Source organism: Arvicola amphibius, chromosome X (genome assembly GCF_903992535.2).
Source record: "Arvicola amphibius chromosome X, mArvAmp1.2, whole genome shotgun sequence".
Lineage (NCBI taxonomy): Eukaryota > Metazoa > Chordata > Mammalia > Rodentia > Cricetidae > Arvicola > Arvicola amphibius.
Genome location: NC_052065.1, coordinates 95306812 through 95326003, shown reverse-complemented (window position 1 = coordinate 95326003; position 19192 = coordinate 95306812). Strand labels below are relative to the sequence as shown.

Below are 19192 nucleotides of genomic sequence, written 5' to 3'. Positions count from 1 at the left end.
TAATGTGTTTCCCTGTGGGATCCCTGGGTGTCTGTTGACGGTTTACCCTATTTTAGAGTGAGTACTAAGGAGAGCACCCAATTCTGATAGTTTTCCAGAAAGACCTTCCTTGCTCTCCCCATGTCCAACACTCTCACCCATTTCCTATTTCTCTCAAAACAGAAGTGCTGAGAGGATGAGAAAGAATATAAGGATATGCTGTATGAAATCCTCAAAGTATTAATTTTTAAAAGGCCAAAATGAAAATTAAAAAGACAATATAAAATAAAACTCGGTGCTGGACTACTAACTCTGGAGAAAAAAAGGAATTTGCCAGGTGGTTCATCCAAGGCCAATTCTCAAGCCCTAGTGTGGGCGCGTGCGCGCGCGCGCACACACACACACACACACAGAGAGACACACACACACACACACACACGCACGTGCACGCGCAATACACACAGACACCAAGGCAAGCCCAGGAGACAAGAACTCCAGGGAAGGTGTCAGCTGCTTCCCTGCTCCCTTCAGTGCAAGCGCAAAATCAAGTCTGTGTGCTAATGAGAGGAAACAGTTATAGGAACTAAAGCACATGAGCCCAAGGTTGCCTTGTGCCAAGAGCTGAAACCAAGACTTGGCAGCATTCCCAGAATGGTAGCTGGGCCAACTAAGGACCCTGGACACAGACAATGGGTCTTGACTACAGAATTCTACACTGAAGGAAAATTTCCCAGGGGCCGAGATTATACACAGCTACTACTTTATGTTCACAGAAGAATATGTGTAAACCCAGAAAAGGAGACAAGGTTCCAAACCAGTCTGCAGAACATGCCACAGCTGGTTATGCCATCTGTCACACAGCATCACTAGCAGAAGGCTGCTATGGCAGCCTAAGAGACTCCGATGTGAACCTAATTGATATGGTTAAAAATGATTATAGTGGTTTTAATTTGGGGTATTATTTATGCTTTTCAAATATTTTTATACCATGAGCTATTCAATCATTCACCTTTGATAGATAAGGAACCTAAGACACAGAGGCAAATGGGGGGTTGGGTAGTAGGGGAAAGTTATTTCAATGAAGTCACCCGAAACGAGACAAGGAGAAAAGAATCCCAGGATGGTTTGACTCTCTGGGTAAAGTCACAACACTGACCACTCTCCAAAATGAGCCTGAGGTCAGGCTGCCATCCCATAGTATGGAACACAAAACCAAATCAAGGTCATGTGTCCAACAGTCACTGTGAATTACCATGCAATTCCGCTGCCCACCTGTACCCTGTACCCATTTGCCCATGCCTCCTGAGAAAGGAAAGCATCCACCTGCATGTCCTGGCAGGCAGCTGAGCACACTGGCTTTAAGATATGCCATTCAAGCTTGCTATGTCTGTGTTCGAGATTTGACTCTGTTACTCAACATTCCTATGTCTTTGGGCAAGTCACCTAACTGCTCCACTCAATTTCTGGGATCAATAAAATGGAAAGAATTGTGGTATTCTAAGATGGTTATATGATTTATATAGTGCTTCATGAGAGCCAAGAACTACTATGACAGAAACATTTTGTAAACTTTTAACTATACTGTCTCAACTATCCATTTTTCAGGTAAGAAACTCGGGCCCAGAAAGGTAAGATAACTTACAGCTCATTGTGGAGGCAGGATTCAAATGCATGCAGGCTGACTTCAAATGGATAATCTCAGGCAGTATACAGTCAGTCTTTACTCAGTATCTTTGGGTGGGGAATGATTCCAAGATCCCACTACCACATTCCAAAATCTGAAGATGTTCAAGTCCCTAGCAAAAAAGTAATGCAGCCCTTGTGTATAAACATCTGCCTAGACATTTTAGGGTTAGGGGGATTTTATTCTACTTTTTAATTTTCCTTTTACTTTATGTGTATCGGTGGTTTGCCTGCATGTATGTCTGTGTGCCATGAGCATGCAGTACCTACAAAAGTCAGAGAGGTCATATGATACCCTGGAACTGGAGTTATACATGGTTTGAGCTCCATGTGGGTTCTGGGAATTGAACCTGAGTCCTCTGGAAGAGCAAACAGTGCTCATAGACACTTAACTATCTCTCCAGATCTCCAGACCCCTTTAATTAATAATCCATTTATTTATTTTAGGTGTATATGTGTATGCCTGAGTGTACACGTGCAGTGCCACAGAGGCCAGGAGGGCACAAGGCCTCTAGAAACAGTTACAAGTGGCTGTGAGCTGCCCAATGTGGATCCTGGGAACTGAACCTGGGTCCTCTAAAAGAACGGGGCATACTCTTAACCACTGAGCCATCTCTTTAGTACCTGCCTAGATATTTTAGACCAGGCCTGGTCACATGGCCCCCAAGACAACTATGAATGCAGGCCACACACACATGTGTAAATGACAATGTCATGTCACAATGTCAAAAGGCTGGATATCCCTGTTAAGTTATATATAGATGACTTATAATCCCTAATGTAAACGTAAATGCTGAAAAAGAGTCTCATACTGTGCTGAGCAGGGAATAACAAAAGTCTGAACTTGTTTAGCATAGACTTGTGTTTCCAATACATGCAATCCAGTTGGTGAATCTGTGGGTGCAGAATCTATGGTTGACACACCTAAGGATGAAGAACTCTACTCTGCCCTGCTCAGTACCTCCTCCAAAAGCCTGCCCCACAGAAGGTGCTGATGCAGAAGGCCACTGTTCTCAACCAGAGTGGTAACAGTGGTAGCAATGATGGGTGCTGTCATGGAACTAGAACATGTCCCTACTTGTCTCTCTACATGGTTATATGGCCCAGCCCCTTCCTGTTCAAATGATTGCCACCTTCACAGTCTGCTCTGCCCGATGTCACTCCCCCACAAGTCAGAGTGGCTAATCTTTGCCTGTAATGAAGGATTCCTAAGCCTCTTTGCTGGACCTCATCTGGAGTACCCAAGACCCTGTTCCCATCTATTCAAATGCATGCAGTGAGGGGTGTCTCACTCCCATTCGAGAGTTCCCTACAATATGATGCCACAAAGAAAGCTGAACTAAGAACAGAGGCCAAATCACAAGGATTCGGCAGGGGGAAGACACAATGGTGGTAATGTGGGAGAATGGAGAGAAAGGGACAACAGAACTGAGAGCTACAGAACCATCACACTAACAGTAGGAATAAGAGAGCAAAAACCAAACCAAAACTTACAACTACAACAAAAAAAAAAGGGAGCCAAATGGCAGCTGAAAATCCAGCACTTACCACTTAATATCAAATTACACTTACTAAGCACTTCTATTAAGCACTGCGTGATGTGTTAAATAAACTTTTCTGCATTATTGTAACATTTAATTAGTGCAAATTTCCCATGCAGTGGTTATACAGGAGGAAATGGCTAGACACATTTGACAGATAAGAAAAACTTAATGGCTCTTTTTCCACAGCAAACATCCTGGGGCTACAGCCACAGCCTCCCTCCCTGGGGTGACAGCCACAGCCTCCCTACGCTGATGCAACTCAAAGTCAAAAGCAATAAGAAAGGTTATGAGCAAAACAGATCATTAGCTTTTTTCCCCCTCACTTCCAAGTCAAGATGATTTTTAGCATAAAAGGAAATCAGATGGGAAAATTATCAAATCCGTGTCCAGAACAAGGGCCACAATTTGCTTACTTCCATCTCACAAACTTGATCATAGTTTTTGCTGTGGAGATGGAGCCCACTGGACCCTCCATCCTTGTTTCTACTACAATCACCAAAAGGTGGCCAAGACACCAGGTGACCGGGAAAAACCTGAGTTCTAACTTCCCTATGTCTCTGTCCATCCTCTCCTCTGTCTCATTTCTCACTTTTTGAAGTCCTCCTCTATATTCCGGGTCCCTCTGGCCATCACTAACACCATTCCCTCTATTCTTCATCACAGCCTAACACCTTCTTATTCTAAAATCAGTAGCTCCGTGAAGATGCTGATGTCCTCACGGGCCTATCAAGGGATGGCTGCTCCCCCTCCCCTCACTGCAGGCTCTTCACTGCTCAGGTGATGCACGTGCCTTAGCTAGCAGAGCTACTCCAAAGTCAGGTGGAATGTGGGTCTGAACTGTAAAAGAGCTGGAGAAGGTGAGAAGAGATGCAAACGAGACAAGTGGCTCACACATATCTAGGTTACAAAATGGGTGCAAACATACATACGCTGAACGAAATTGTAAAATGCACATATCTAGGTTATGAAGTAGGTGCAAACACACAGACACGCAGGACGAAATTGTGAAATGCACAGAACTCATACCAGGTTCTTCAAGCACTCCAAGTAACACCTTATGCCCTCCACTTTGCAGACCTCACCCTCTTTCAGGAAGACAGAATAGATGGAGAGATGGAAGCTCTAGCTAAGAGGCAGTGGCGATACAGAGGCATAACTGTTAACACTGGAAAAGGCTAAATGCATTTATAGACTGGAAGTAGATCGAGAGAAGTGCAAACAGCAAGGGCAGAAGGCACTAGACAGAGGACAGGGCCCAAAACACAGAGTAAAGGTGAGCCTTAGGCTCCCCAGAGATAAAGAAGGACAGGTTGAGATATGTACACAGATAGGGTACATGCTTTCTGTTGGAGGAACTGATGATATAGGAGACTTGGTATCACTAAAGGAGTTGTGTGTAGGGCCGGCAAGATAGCTTGGCAGGTAAAAATGCTTGCTGTCCAAATCTAATGACAAGACTTCAATCCTCAGATCCCATTGGGCAAGAACAGAACCAACTCCTGAAGACTGTCCTCTGACACACCCCCACACCCACCCACACATACCCACACCCACCCACCTCCCACCACCACACAGAAGAACAAACAATAATAAATAATTTTATGATAAAATAGTTCATATCTGATGTCAGGATATTCCAAAAGTTAATCTGTATCCTATAACCCTCCCGCATTTTTTGTTTTTCGAGACGGTTTCTCTGTGGACATCTATGGCTGTACTGTAAACTTGCTCTGTAGACCAAGCTGGCTTTGAACTCACAGAGATCTGCTTCCCTCTGCCTCCTGAAAGCTGGGATCAAAGGTGTGTACCACTAGGTCTGGCAATCCACATCCTTTTAAATGGGAAAGAATACTGCCCAGAGGTACAATTGCTCTTGGCATTGTTCCTTCCAGCAACATTTAGCTTTGGAACAGTTCATCTTCACTAACTAATCACAGACTTTAACTAGCAAATTGAGACCACAAATTCCTTTGACTCAACTTCTACCTGTTAGAGGAGTCACAAGAGGAAGGCCCACAACCTAGATAACCATCAGTAAAGAGCTAGTTAAATAAGCCACAATACATTCAGGGAACATTAATATTAAGGAAACACAAAACATCAGGAATATGGACTATTCTATAAAGTAACTATACAAAGCCATACCACGAAGGGGGTGAGCTGTTCTTAGACTAAATAAGCAAATCAATAAAATGAAAGAAATAGAATAACCAAACCAATACTTAAAATCTGACTAGACCGAGAAATGGGGAGTAATGGAGAGAGAAGGAGGAGAGAGAGAGAGAGAGAGAGAGGGGGGGGGGGGGGAAGGGAGAGAGGGAGGGAGGGAGGGAGAGAGGGAGGGAGGGAGGGAGGGAAAGAGAGAGAGAGAGCACGTATGCACACACAGAAGTGGACATTTGCAGAGACTAGGGAAGGAATTTAGGAGTCTTTTTCTACGGCTATTCACCCTATTCCCTTGAGGCAGCCTCTGACTGAACATGGAGCTCACAGGAATTTTGCTGTTATTTTGTTTTTGCTTCAATTCAGCTAGACAGCAAGCAGCAGCCCACAGAAATTCCCGTCTCACCACCACCACCACCACACCCGTACACACCTGGCTGGTAACTTGGGTACTGGAGCCCAATCACTTATGCTTCCATAGCAAGCACTCCTAGCCACCGAGCCATTTCCTGCAGCCTTAGTCCTTGATTTGTTTTTTTTTTAAAAGTTATGTAAATTTGGGGAGATAATTGGGCAAATTTGAATACAAATTTACTAGAATTATAGAATTATTGATGATTTTCTGGAACATGATAAAGCTACTATGGTTATGCAAGAGGATTTCTTTATTCTTCCAACTGCAGGCTGACACAGACCAAATGAGCATAAATTTGTCTCTAACATTCAGCAAGTTTGGAGACAGGATACACTTAGAAAGTGAATGTGGGAGAGTGGTAAGTACTGCCCTAGCAGGAGGGAGAAAGTACTTGATGCTGCTACTAGTTCAGCTTGTCAATGTTTCAATAGCTGTTTACTAAAACGTTGGGGATTCTTTTCAATTTAAAAGACATATATCGTCATAAACCAATATTGCAAAATTGCGTGGTGGGGGAAGAGAGAAATAAAATTCATTTAGGAGAACAATTTGTCAACTGTTATCAAAAGCTTTAAATGCTCATTCATTTTCACTTGCTCACCTCACTCTTAGAGATTTATAATTTATGGTAGCCGGGTGTGGCGGCCCTAGCCTTTATTCCTAGGAATAGGGATGCAGAGGCAAGTGGATGTGTCCCTGTCAATTCAAGGTCAGCTTGTTCCACAAAGAGAGTTTCAAAATAGCCAAGGCTGTTACACAGAGAACCCGTCCTAAAAAACCACTACCACCAAAAATAATGGAAATTTATGATAACTTAGATTCTGGCATATCTAAGTTACCAAGAAGCTTTTGTTTCTTTTTATTTCATGTGTATGAGTATCTGCCGCCATAGATGTATGAGCATAAGGTGAGCTCCTGCTGCCCGTGGCGGCCAGAAGAGGGCATCAGTTGCCTTGGGACTGGAGTTGCATATGGTTATGAGTGCCTTGTGAACACTGGACAGTGAGCCCAGGCCTTCTGCAAGATCGGGAAGTGTTCTTAACTTCTGAGTCAGCTTTCCAGGTCCCAAAAAAATTTTTAGAAGCAATTCAAAATTTGGAAAGTAAATACAAAAAGGAGAGATCAGTTTAACTGTCCATCAGTGAGATTTTCCCCCAGGAAATACTCTGGAAGATGAACTATGCCACCATAGTTTTTAAAGAAGGCATTGACCATTTCTAGGTGAAAGAGAACAATTTCATTTTTTATACAATGTGATCTTTTTTATAGGACAAAAAATGAAAATGTCCCTAGCCCTTTTCTCCCTATCTCCTTCCTATCTGTTCCCTTCTTCTCCTAGATAATTTTTCATACTTTTCTGTGTCTTATACTTTATATTATTATATAAAATGCAACAACCACATATAAGAGAAAACACAAATATTTGTCAATCTGAACTGGTTAAGCTCATATTCAGTACTGGTTCTCATGAAATTTGCTATGTAAACCAGGCTGGGCTTGAAATTCCAGAGATCCAAATGCCTCTACTTCCTGACTGATGGGATTAAAGCATCAGTGGTTCTCAACCTATGGGTCATAACACTTTAGAGTCGCATATCAGATATGCACATTACAATTCATAACAGTAGCAAGATTACCGTTAAGAAGCAGCAATGACATCATTTTATGGTTGGAGGGGTCACCACGACATGAGGAACTGTATTAAAGGCCTGGAGCATTGGAAAGGTTGAGAACCACTGGGTTAAAAGCATGTGCCACCACACTCCACTTAAACATTATAGTCTTTATATATGTGTGTCAGAGGACCTTTAGCCAAGAAAATGGATTAAGCTACTAATGACGGTTAGAGTTCATATGTGCTATTACTTTTATAGTTCTTTCCCTCTGAGTATCTGAACATGTTTAAAAAATAACTTCAAACGCATAGATGAACTTCAGTAGTAGAGGGTTTGCTAAGAGAACTTCAAGGCCTTGGGAGTTGGTCCCCAGAACACACATACACAGAAAAATAGTAAAGGGGAGATCCCCAAGATCCATGGTATCTTTGTATCTCTCCTAGTGACTCTACTAACAAGTATCTTTTGAGGTAAGGTGCCCACAACCCAAGCAGGCACTCTGTGATCCGCCTCATTTCCTTTGCTGATATTATAAGGTGGAATGAGTCAGTCAGGGAAGGGGCTGGTCTTTCCCCAAGCACCACCCCTGACTTCCTCCTTTGTTCTCTGAATCTCAGCAAATAGGAACACACCAGTGCTTGCCAAATGGCTGCTAAGATCCCTAGTGTCAAAGGAGATATTTTGAGATTAGCAAAGACGCTACTTGTTCTGGTGACACAGCAATTTGAGTGAGCGTGTTTCATGGTGTAAAACGCATAGTTGCCCAGACATGCCTACTTTGTTTGGACAGGCCCATAGAACTACATGGAGTGGCAGTTTCAGCTCTTTGAGCCATAAAGTATTCTGCAAAGATTCACTTAGCTCTTTATTTTAACCAAGGTGAAAATGAACTCTCTTAGCTCCCGATCTTCCACCTCTCACTGACTTTGGAGCTGCTACCTGTCCTTGTGGGAAATGACCAAATACTACTCTAGTTGCTAGGTCCTGAAGTCACATCTGAAAGGAAGGGTAAAGCAAGAAGAAGCCCTGATGGCATAGGATGCTTAGTGATAGTGACAATAATCACAGAAGTAGGAACAGCAACTACAATGGAGTATTCCTAGGGAATATATTATCACAAAATCCGGTGTATTTCCCTGAGTTTTAATGACAAGAAGAAAGAACATATTCATCTTATTGACCAATACTTCCAAAATCTAATGAATTTCACTATCTCCCCAAATTTCGAGTGTTAAAGTCATAACCCCAATACTTAATTATGCCTAGAGATGAAGTCTTTAAAGAGATCATACAGGTGGGTTCTAGTTACCATTATTTCCTAATTCAATAGACCTCCAATACCCTCTAGGTTGGAAAAGATTAGGACACATAGAAAAACATGGAAGACATCAAGAATTGAAAGAGAGGACACAAGATGAATACTATCCACTGATGCCTTGATGTTAGACCTGTGAGGAAAACCCATTTACTCAATGGGTACTACAGTCCTTATAACAGAAGTCCTAGCAAGTTAATACCATGGCCAACTGTGGTGGCCAATCTTCATCTTCAACCTGACAAGAATAAAAATGACCTAGAAAGCATATCCCTGGGCCACTGGTTCTCAATGATGTGACTCTTTCTAATGCTGTGACCCTTCAATAAAATTCCTCATGCTGTGGTGACCCTCAACCATAAAATTATTTCATTGCTACTTCATAACTGTAATTTTGCTACTGAGCAATGTCTCACTTCCTAAGACCACTGGAAATGGGTGTTGTTGGATGCTTGCGACCTGTGCACAGGTTGAGAACAGCACTAGGCTGCCTCCATGTGTGTTTTCCTAAGAGGTTTGACTAAAGAGGGAAGAGCTACCTCAGATGTTGAAGATATCTCATGGACCAGTATTCTAGTCTGAATGAGAAGGCAAAAGGGAAAATGAGCTGAGAACAGCGCTCAATGCCCTCTGCTTCTGAACTGCATGCAAGGTGACAGCTGCCCCACGTTCCTGCTGCCACATCTAAAGCCACTAGCTCCACCATGGACAACTTGCAGCATGGAGTGAGTTTACCTTTTTTGTAATAGCCAACTACTAGAAACCAAACGGCTATCCCAGGTAGGACAGAGGAGGTCTTATGTGAGGGGAGGTCACAGTAAAAAGTGTAAATATAGTTACAGGCATGAATCATGCTAAAATACTCTTGTGTAGAACATGAAAGTCCTAGAAAATGACACACACACGATACCATCTTCATAAAGGCCAGTAAACAACTAAAACTAAATAACATCTTGTTTAGGAATCTATAACTGCATACTCATGTTTATAGACATATCTGCACACCTGAGAGATAAAGCAATTTTTGGGGAAATTGTACACATGGATATAGTATGTACTGATCAGTGCCACTCCCTATCCCCTGGACTCCGGTACTTCCTCCACTCCCGAGCACTTTTCTCTCTCAATTTCATGTGCTCTCTTTTTGGAAACCCACTTAGTAAACTTAGTGCTGTCTGTATGTGCATGATACAGGCCCATCAGCTGGAGCATTGGCAACCTTCAGTTGCCACATCCCTGAAGAAAACAGACTTTCCACCCCTCAACAGCCATCAACTGTGAATAGCTTCTCAGCTATTGGGCGGGGCTTCATGAGGCCTTCTTCCATCTGCCCTGTGATTTTAGATACTTGAACTTGTATAGGAATTGTGCACGCAGTCACAGAGCGGCCATGAGCTGATGTGTCCATGAGCCCTGTCACATCCAGCAAATATCGCTTCTGCTATGTGTGTCTACTACTTCTGACTTGTAAAAAAGAAAAAAAAAACTTTCCAATGGAACTTTTTTAAAAGACAAGCAAAGGAATAATAACTGTAACTCAGGCTAGTCATTTTCTCTTGGAGGTGGTTACGGCCAGAGGCAGCAGGAGTGGACGGCTAGCACACGGGTTAGTTCTTATGCTAAGATTACAGGAACTATATTGTCTATAAACAAACACATGCAAAAGCAAAACAAAAAGAGAACATGCAGGAATGAACGGCAAAGATGCTAGAAAGCCATGATTGCAAATTTGATGGCCCCAATTGTGTGTACCAATATCTATTTAAAAGAGACAGGAACAGAGGTTCTGTTAACTAGCCCATGCATTGTTTTAAAGCTTTTTAAATGGCTGAGTCGGGATTTTAACTCAAGACATCTGACTTCAGAACCCATGACTTCCACCACTGTGGTCTCCTCCATTCTTTATGCCACTGTACTGATAGAATAGAGCTAGGGTCACCTGTGAGACTCATGCAGGGCTCTACCTGGCTACTATGAGATGGGCATTGCCGACAGAGGTGGACACCGAGGTTCTGAAATTCACCAACTCTGAAGCACGATTAATAGAAACTCTGGACTGAGCTCCCAAGGTCCTGATGAGGAGCAGAAGGAGAGAGAACATGAGAAAGAAAGTCAGGAACATGAGGGGTGCATTCACTCATGGAGACGGTGGGACAGAACTAATGGGAGATCACCAACTCCAGTTGGAATGGGACTGATGGATCATGCGACCAAACCCGTCTCTCTGAATGTGGCCAACAGTGGGGGCTGACTGAGAAGCAAAGGACAATGGCGCTGGGCTCTGATTCTTCTGTATGGACGGGCTCTGTGGGAGCCTTCTCAGCTTGGTCGATCACCTTCCTGGACCTGGGGGGAGTTGGGAGGACCTTGGTCTTAGCATAGAGTAGGGAACCCTGATGGCTCCTTGGCCTTGAGAGGGAGGGAGGGGAGGTATGGGTGGAGGGGACGGGAGGGAAGGGGGAGAAGGAGGGGAGGGAAGGGGGAGGAGGAGGGGAGGGAAGGGGGAAGAGGAGGGGAGGAGATGGAAATTTGTAAATATAAAAAAATAAACCATGAAAAAAAATTCAAAGGAAGCACAATGATATACATAAAAAAAAAAAAGAAACTCAGAGACAGAAACTGGGGCTCAACCTGAAGGTCAGAAAAACAAAACAGCCAGCCACTGGCTCTTACCTCTACCTCAGTCCAAAATGGCGATCCTGCCTCCAGGAATCTCAGAATGAGACTGTGTGTGAGAGCTGTCTCCTCCCATCTTATAATCCTTTCTAGTGCTGGGATTAAAGGCACGCACCACTACCGTCTGGTTTCTATGGCAAACTAGTGTAGCTACTGGGATTAAAGGTGTGTGTCACCACTGCCTGGTCTATAAGGTTGACCAGTGGGGCTATTTTACTCTCTGATCTTCAGGCAAGATTTATTTATTAAAATACAAATGAAATGACACTACACAACTCCAGGGTTCCCACTTTTTTCAAACTTTTGCACACTGTGATGCAATCTACAAGGCCACTTTCAGAGTTCACAAGAAGGTCTGTAAGGTATTGGAAGTCTAGCCATGAACACATTGATTTCTCACTCAAGGAAAGAAAGTCAGTACTCGTTTTCTCTGAAGAACCCAAAGGAAAAGCTAAACACAGAGACAGTTTAAAAGGTCTCCAGAGACACCGAGGACAAGGCAAAGGTCAATCAGACTGTTTCTGTAGAGGCCAAATGACACATCCAGGATGACCTGCCCAAGGCTGGACCTCACGCTTGGTAGAGTGGCAAGGGGCTCAAAGAGGGCCTTTCTATGCACTCACCAGCCCAGACATCATTCCGTCCTGCCTCAGATTGCAGATTCTACCCTGACCATTTCATCCACATAAAGTTAACCCCCACTTCCTCATTAGCCCAGGCCATCTGTGGTACCCTCCCCCACCTTCCCTATTTACTGACTTCAAAGGACTTCAGCATCAAGTGGCTAGAGATAAGGTCAGTCTACTAGCACTAAATCAAAGGCTCTCAGTCTTGCCGTAATAGCTCAAGGGCACTCAGCCTGCCCTCTATCCCTCAGCTACCAAGTAGGGAATCTAGTTAATCTTCAACTTTCTGGGGGACACATTTCTGGAGATGGGGGGACTTTTTATAGGCAGGCCTGAAAATGGGAGGCAGGCCTCCCCGTCTTGCTACCTTCAACATCTTTCCTAATTCACCCTATAAGCCCTTCTATAAGCTTCAGCCAAGTCCACCACTTTCTCCATCAATTAAAGGCAAATGTCACATACCTCCTTTCAGGCCACAAGAGGTGAAAGGTACTTGACTATATCCTGGCATGATTAGACTCTGTTCACTCCTCTTTCTACTTTTCTTGGAGTTCTTTCTCCCATTCTGTCTCCTCCCAGGTTTCAATGCTGTTCCCAGATTTTCCATCAACAATGACAGTTGTTAAATTTATACTCCCAGTAGATCCTGTCTCAAGCAACATAGTGTGTACAATTTTTATCGCTATCAGATTGGCACCAAAATAATCTTCTTTGGATAGAACCCAGCAATTTGTAGTTTTAATAAAGCACCCTAAGGATATTTGGGCGTAGAAGTGTTCAATGTACACTTTGAAAAATAAAATCTCTTAATCTCTGAATGAGAAGTGTAGAAACTAGAGCATGTTCACAAAGGAATAGAAGGCAGCTGCCAGGGAAATGTATTCATTAGAACAGTAATGCAACTAGCACTCAAAACAACGACAAAAAGTCAGAATTACAGGAATGACAATTAATAACTGCTGTTGGACTCTGCTGGGCAGTGGCTAGAGAACCTTCCGCATACTAATTCTTATGATGAGTCCCTCAGATAGCTTTAAAATTTTCCTTTTTATATACAAGGAAATTGAAAGGAGACATTAATTGGGTAACTGGCCCAAGGTTACTCATAGAAACAGTAGGTAACTTGGGAGGCAGAAGCAGACAGATCTCTGTGAGTTCGAGGCCAGCCTGGTCTACAGAGCTAGTTCTAGGACAGGCTCCAAAGCTACAGAGAATCCCTTTCTCAAAAAACAAACAAACAAACAAACAAAAAGAAACAGGTAAACTAGACAATTTAACTATGAGATGTGATATTCTTATCCATTAACCTATACTACATTTTGGGTACAAAGGGATACTTTTTTTAATTTTTGGTTTTTCTGAGACAAAGTTTCTCTATATAACAGTCCTGGCTGTCCTGTAGATCAGGCTGGCCTTGGACTCACAGAGATGTGACTGCCTCTGCCTCTCATATGCTGGGATTAAAGCTGTTTGCCACCACTTCGGGGCCAGAGGAATACATTTAAACTTGATTTACAAAGGACATGACAGTTTGACATCCACTGTTTATTCTTCCCCTACCCCCCACCCACGTGAACTAAGACAGGAAATCATCTATTTATATGGGAGTTGATCATGCCTCCCACACCCCAACATATTCATTTGGCAAATACGTATCAAGTATCTACTTTATGACACCACCATCAGTAAAATACAAAGGATGATGTCTTGCCTTCATGAATGTTAAAGCCTTATACTCCCCTCACCCCAGAGGCTGATTTCTAGAATGTAGAAATTTAGTTTAGTTTAGTTTAGATTAGTTTAGTTTCAAGGACTCAAGGCCACTGATAATAGTGCTGAATTAGCAGCATGATAGGTCAAGTGGACTTACTGATATCTCACAGAAAGTGACAATACTGGACACAATGTAGGTATTTGTCGACTGATGGAAAGCTATTTCTGAACAAGGACAACTTATAGACAAACTTGTCCTCCTAATTGCTGTTGAGGAAAAGGACATGGCTATAAAAAAGATTGAAAAGGGTTGGAAAACCAGATCAACACACTCATTTCTGATCAATCAAACGCTAGTTTTTAAAGAGGTCTTTCACAAAAAAAAAAAAAAAAACCCTGCATCAAATAGTTTGAGTTGTTTTTTAAGGACACTTGGAACGATTGGTGGACAAAGGCATAGCCTAATAGCAGAGCACTTGTCTAGCATGCAGGAGACCAGGAGATGGACCCACAGTGCCACCTGAAAGAAAAATCTGAAACAAAAGGACTTTTCTGGTTATTTTCACCAAGTAAAAACAGGACCCCAGTGAAATAAGTAGGATCCATTACATCATCATTTTCCAGTTTAGCTAACTAAATGTGAGCTGAGTTTTATATAGGCTAATGAGATACAGGAAATGGGCAAATATTTTGCAGAGTCTAAGAGAGGTGAGACTCCCCCCCACCAAAGAACTACACTTTAGAGGAACGTGAGGAACATAAAACAGTCTCTTCACTTACAGTGGGAGGGCAGGCCCAGTCTTATAATTTAATGCTGAGTTAGGACAGGAGGAGTGAAGGAGGCTTTTCCACTATCCCCTTCAAACCACAGGGACCTCACCATCTGAATTACACTACTCTTGGGTAGTCCAAAGATCGTAGAGTGAGAGTTTCATATGGCATGTCTCCAAACTAGTGGCCCTCATGTAACTAGCAAGAACAAAAACAAGTCCTCTCTAGAGAAACTTGACACTCCAAATATCCTCCCAAATAAAGATCCTAAGGAAAAGAAGAAACTTAGAGTAAAATAACAGTGCTAGGTAAAGAAATAAGGAGACAAGCCAAGGATCACTTCAAGATCTCACATGACAGACTACACCGTTCAATGTTTTAACAATTAAATATACAGTAATTGACACAAAAACTCAATAGGTGAACTGCTAATTGGGGAAAACTAAAGAGATAGGAAGTAGACTACAGAACTGAAGGCACTATCCCAAATGCAGTATATCAAGACACAAAGGTGAAAACTATGAAAGAAAGACTAAGAACTGGGAAGACAGGGATAAATAATGTTCTTGCAAATATTGTTCCTGAATATAGATAGAAAGGCAGCTTCAGTAGGTATTACAGGCTGGACTGTTCAGAAACAGTCTAAAAGACATGTACAAACAGACTTGAACAGCTCAGAGGAGCAAGGAGTAGAGTTTGGTGGTCTGGTGAGTGCCGCATCCCCAGTTTCATGGGATTGTGGAAAGAAGGAAGAAAAGGAGCAAGGGAGGAAAGGGAAAGAGAAAAGAGAAAGCCTAACAGAATAAAGAAAAGTTAACATCAAAACATCCCATAGTGAAACTACAGAACATCAAATACAAAGAATTTCTTAAAAGTGACCGAAAAGCAAAGATTTTTTTTTACTAAAACTTTAACACTGATCATTGACTTTTCAAAGCACAGAGTATAAAAGACACAATATAGAGAAAATATAACTTCATTTTACATGGGAAATATGAACCTAGAAGATGTGAAGCAGAGCCGGGCAGTGTTGGCACACGCCTTTAATCCCAGCACTCGGGAGGCAGAGGCAGGCGGATCTCTGTGAGTTCGAGGCCAGCCTGGTCTACAAGAGCTAGTTCTAGGACAGGCTCTAAAAAAAAGCTGCAGAGAAACCCTGTCTCGAAAAACCAAAAAGAGAATAAAAAAAAAAGAAAAAAAAGAAGATGTGAAGCAATAAAAAAGACCTTCAAGAATGAAAGAGGAATATATATATATATATATATATATATATATATATATATTTAAGACACACTATATGTGCGTATGTGTAATCATAAAGCAATTCCAGAAAAAAAGGTCTGAGGTGCAAGAAGAAACGCCAGCTTTGTTAGCTTTTCATTACTAATGAAATCACCCATGGTGGGCTACTTGATAAAGAAAAGTCTTCATTTTGTTAATAGTTCTGCAGTGTAAGATTTAGGTACCTTATCTAGTGTTGACCTTCTTGCTGGCAGAGTCATAACACATAGATTTGCCTGGCAAGAGACTAGGGTAGAGGGGGGAGGCAGGTGGTCTCCTAGTGTTTGCTCTTCTTATAAAGCCATCACAATTCAACCATGGGCACTATAAGTTACTCATCATTTTCCGAGGGATCTACTCCAACAACTCACTGCCGCACACAATTTCCACTATCCCAATAGATCACAACAAGGATTATCTTTTAGTACATGAAGCCTTGGTTCACGGAAGGTAGCTCTCCAAATCATATCTAAATCACAGTAAAAAGGGGGATAAATATGTATTCAATGAACAGTGATTATATAAAGCAATGCTATGCTTTTTAAAAAGAAAAGCTAAAAACAAAAGGAAAGAAGAGGTAAAACGATACAGAATAAAAACTATTTGTCAAAACAAGCATCTAAGTTGAGGGATGCTAACTAAATATTATAGGATCTATATGTAAATAAGTAAGATTACATTCCTACCTAATACAATATACACTGCTATGGAAATATCTAGGAAAGACAAAAAAAAAGTCTATCCCAAAAAGGTTGCATATAACCATAGCTGCATTTTTTTTTGATTTTTTCAAGACAGGGTTTCTCTGTAGCTTTGGAGCCTATCCTGGAACTCACTCTTGTAGGTCAGACTGTCCTCAAACTCCATAGCTGCATTTTTTTAACAATAGCTTAAAGTAAAAGTCATTAAGATGCCCACCAATTGGTGAATAAAAATGTATGCTGTATTCATACACTTGAATGGCACATCCACATAATCAAGTGTTATTAGTAGGTAATAAAGGAAGAACCTTGAGAACTGCATGCTGAGTGAAAGGGAAGACAGAACAAAGGGGCAAAGAGTACATGATTGCATTGGTGCACAGTGCACAGAACAGGCAGACCTAGAGAGGCAGAAAAAAAGATTAGTTGTTTTTTATACTTGGAAGAGATTCTAGAGCACCATGGAAACACTAGCTAAAGGACACAGATTTCTTTGGGGCTGATCCAAATGTTCTAAGGTTTATTGTGTTTTGGCTGTACAAACGTGGATATACTAAAAAGCAGTAAACTGTATAGATTAAGTGGATAGATTTTGCTGTGAGAATTGTATCTCAATAAAGCAATTCCTAAGAAAGTGTTATAAGGGACTGGTAAGATGGTTCAGCAGGTAAAGGTAAAAAGGTACTTGCCACCAAGCCTGATGACCTCAGTTTAATGCCCCAGTCCCACGTGGTAAGAGAGCACTAACTGCCACAGACTGTCTTCTGACCTCCACGTGCACACCAGCATGTATACATGGACATGCATGTACACACACCACAAATAAGTCAGTTTACTTAAAGACTATATGGCTATGAAATCAGAAAAAAAGACATGGCTACAAAGAAACAAAAGGGAAAAAAATCCCAACATGCAGTTCATAACCTAAAGTAAAATGTAATAGTCCATGTAAGACACAGCAGTCACATGAGTTCTGTCAAGCAGCCCCTTTTAGTTAAGTTTTAAAGATTCATTCCTAAGCTGGGGGGTGGTGTTGTATGTCTTTAATCCCAGCACTCAGGAGGCAGAAGCAGGTGGATCTCTGGGAGTTTGATGCCAGCCTGGTCTACTGGGTGAGTTCCAGGACAGCCAGGGCTGTTACAGAGAAACCCTGTCTCAAAAAATCAAAAGGAAACAAAATCAGTCTTTATTTTTATGTGTATGTTGGAAAAGTGGTTAAACACAAGTATGGGTGCCCTTGGAGGCCAAAAGAAGACATCCAAACTCCGGGAGCTGAAATTACAGGTGGTTATGAGCAGCTTTATGTGAGCAGCAAACATTCTTACCATCAATCCATCAGTCCAGCCCCTATTTTATTAGTATATTTTAGTCATATATAAAGGGCTTCATCAGGACAATTTCATCACATACAGAATGTGTTTTGATCATATTCACCCCAGGAGTCTTACTCCTCTCCCCTCACACTGATTCCTTCCCTCTTCCCCATTCATCCCATTTCAATTTTCACGCCTTTTTGCTGTGACCAAATGAGTTTTATCACATACAGGAGCATGGGGGAGAGGTTATTTATAGGAGCATGGGCAACTTGCCAGTGGCTATACCACTGAAAAGAATGACCCTCCCTATCCCAGAAACTATTAAGTGTGAATAAATCCTTATGGTGAGGTGGGGCTCTATGAGCTCCTTCCCTCTCAATTATGGCTGGGTAGGTCACACGCTTTAGTGGAGAAGGTACTGTTATTGTCTTATATGTAACTGTGTGTGCGTGCGTGCATGTGTGCGTGTGGAGAGAGAGAGAGAGAGAGAGAGAGAGAGAGAGAGAGAGAGAGAGAGAGAGAGAGAGAGAGCGCTGTTTATACAAGCAAACGGTGGGCAATGGTGGTCAAAGTGACAAGCGATGTCTGGAAGGTTAGCCCTGTGCTAAGGAGATGACCCAGTGGGTAAGAGCACTCACTGTGAAGCATGAGGATGCGTTCAGATCCCAGGTATCAACAGAACAAAACTGGCATGGTCGCATACAACAAGCAGGTTGACCCCAGGAGCTCCATAGCCAACTTAGCTGAAAAGTCAAAGTTCTAGTTCAGTGGGAGAGCCTGTCTCAAGAGAATGAGGTAGAGAGATATAAAGATGTCTGGCCTCCACATATGTATGCAATGAAGTGCACACCCGCACTCTCACATGCATGCACCAGATATACATACAATACACACACAAACATACCCCCAAACTAAAAAAAGAAAGCTCAGCCCTAAATGTCGTATCTATCTAGCTAGCTAGCTAGCTAGCTCATACTCCTCCAATGCCTAAAGAGCAGATGAAAGGGCAGGAAAGCTATAAGAACTGGAAGAAGGGGAGGTATAATGATAGAGAATGCTGTCTTCTGGGCATGGCATGGCCACTGTAATCTTATGCTCTTTTGTGTGTGCTGGAATACACAAGTCCTGCCTGCCTTCATTCACAGAAATCATATATTATGGTTTGGATATAAAGTGGGTCCGAAAAGTTCATGAGTTGAAAGCTTGATCCCCAGCAGGTGGATTCAAATCACTGAAAAGTAGCCAGATTCGGAGGGCTTGGGCATAATTAATGGATTTATCTACTATGAATTCATAACACATAAGGCAATGCTGGACATGAGGACTAGTTAGAAGAAGTGATCACTGGGAATACAGCCTGGAAAGATACACTCTGTAACCAGCCTCCTTTCGT

At 42.2% G+C, this 19192-nt stretch overlaps 1 protein-coding gene across 1 annotated transcript in view; it reads right to left on the bottom strand.

Moving 5' to 3' along the window:
- Positions 1 to 19192, bottom strand: part of Tmem164 (transmembrane protein 164) — a 177862-nt gene that overhangs the window by 54877 nt on the left and 103793 nt on the right.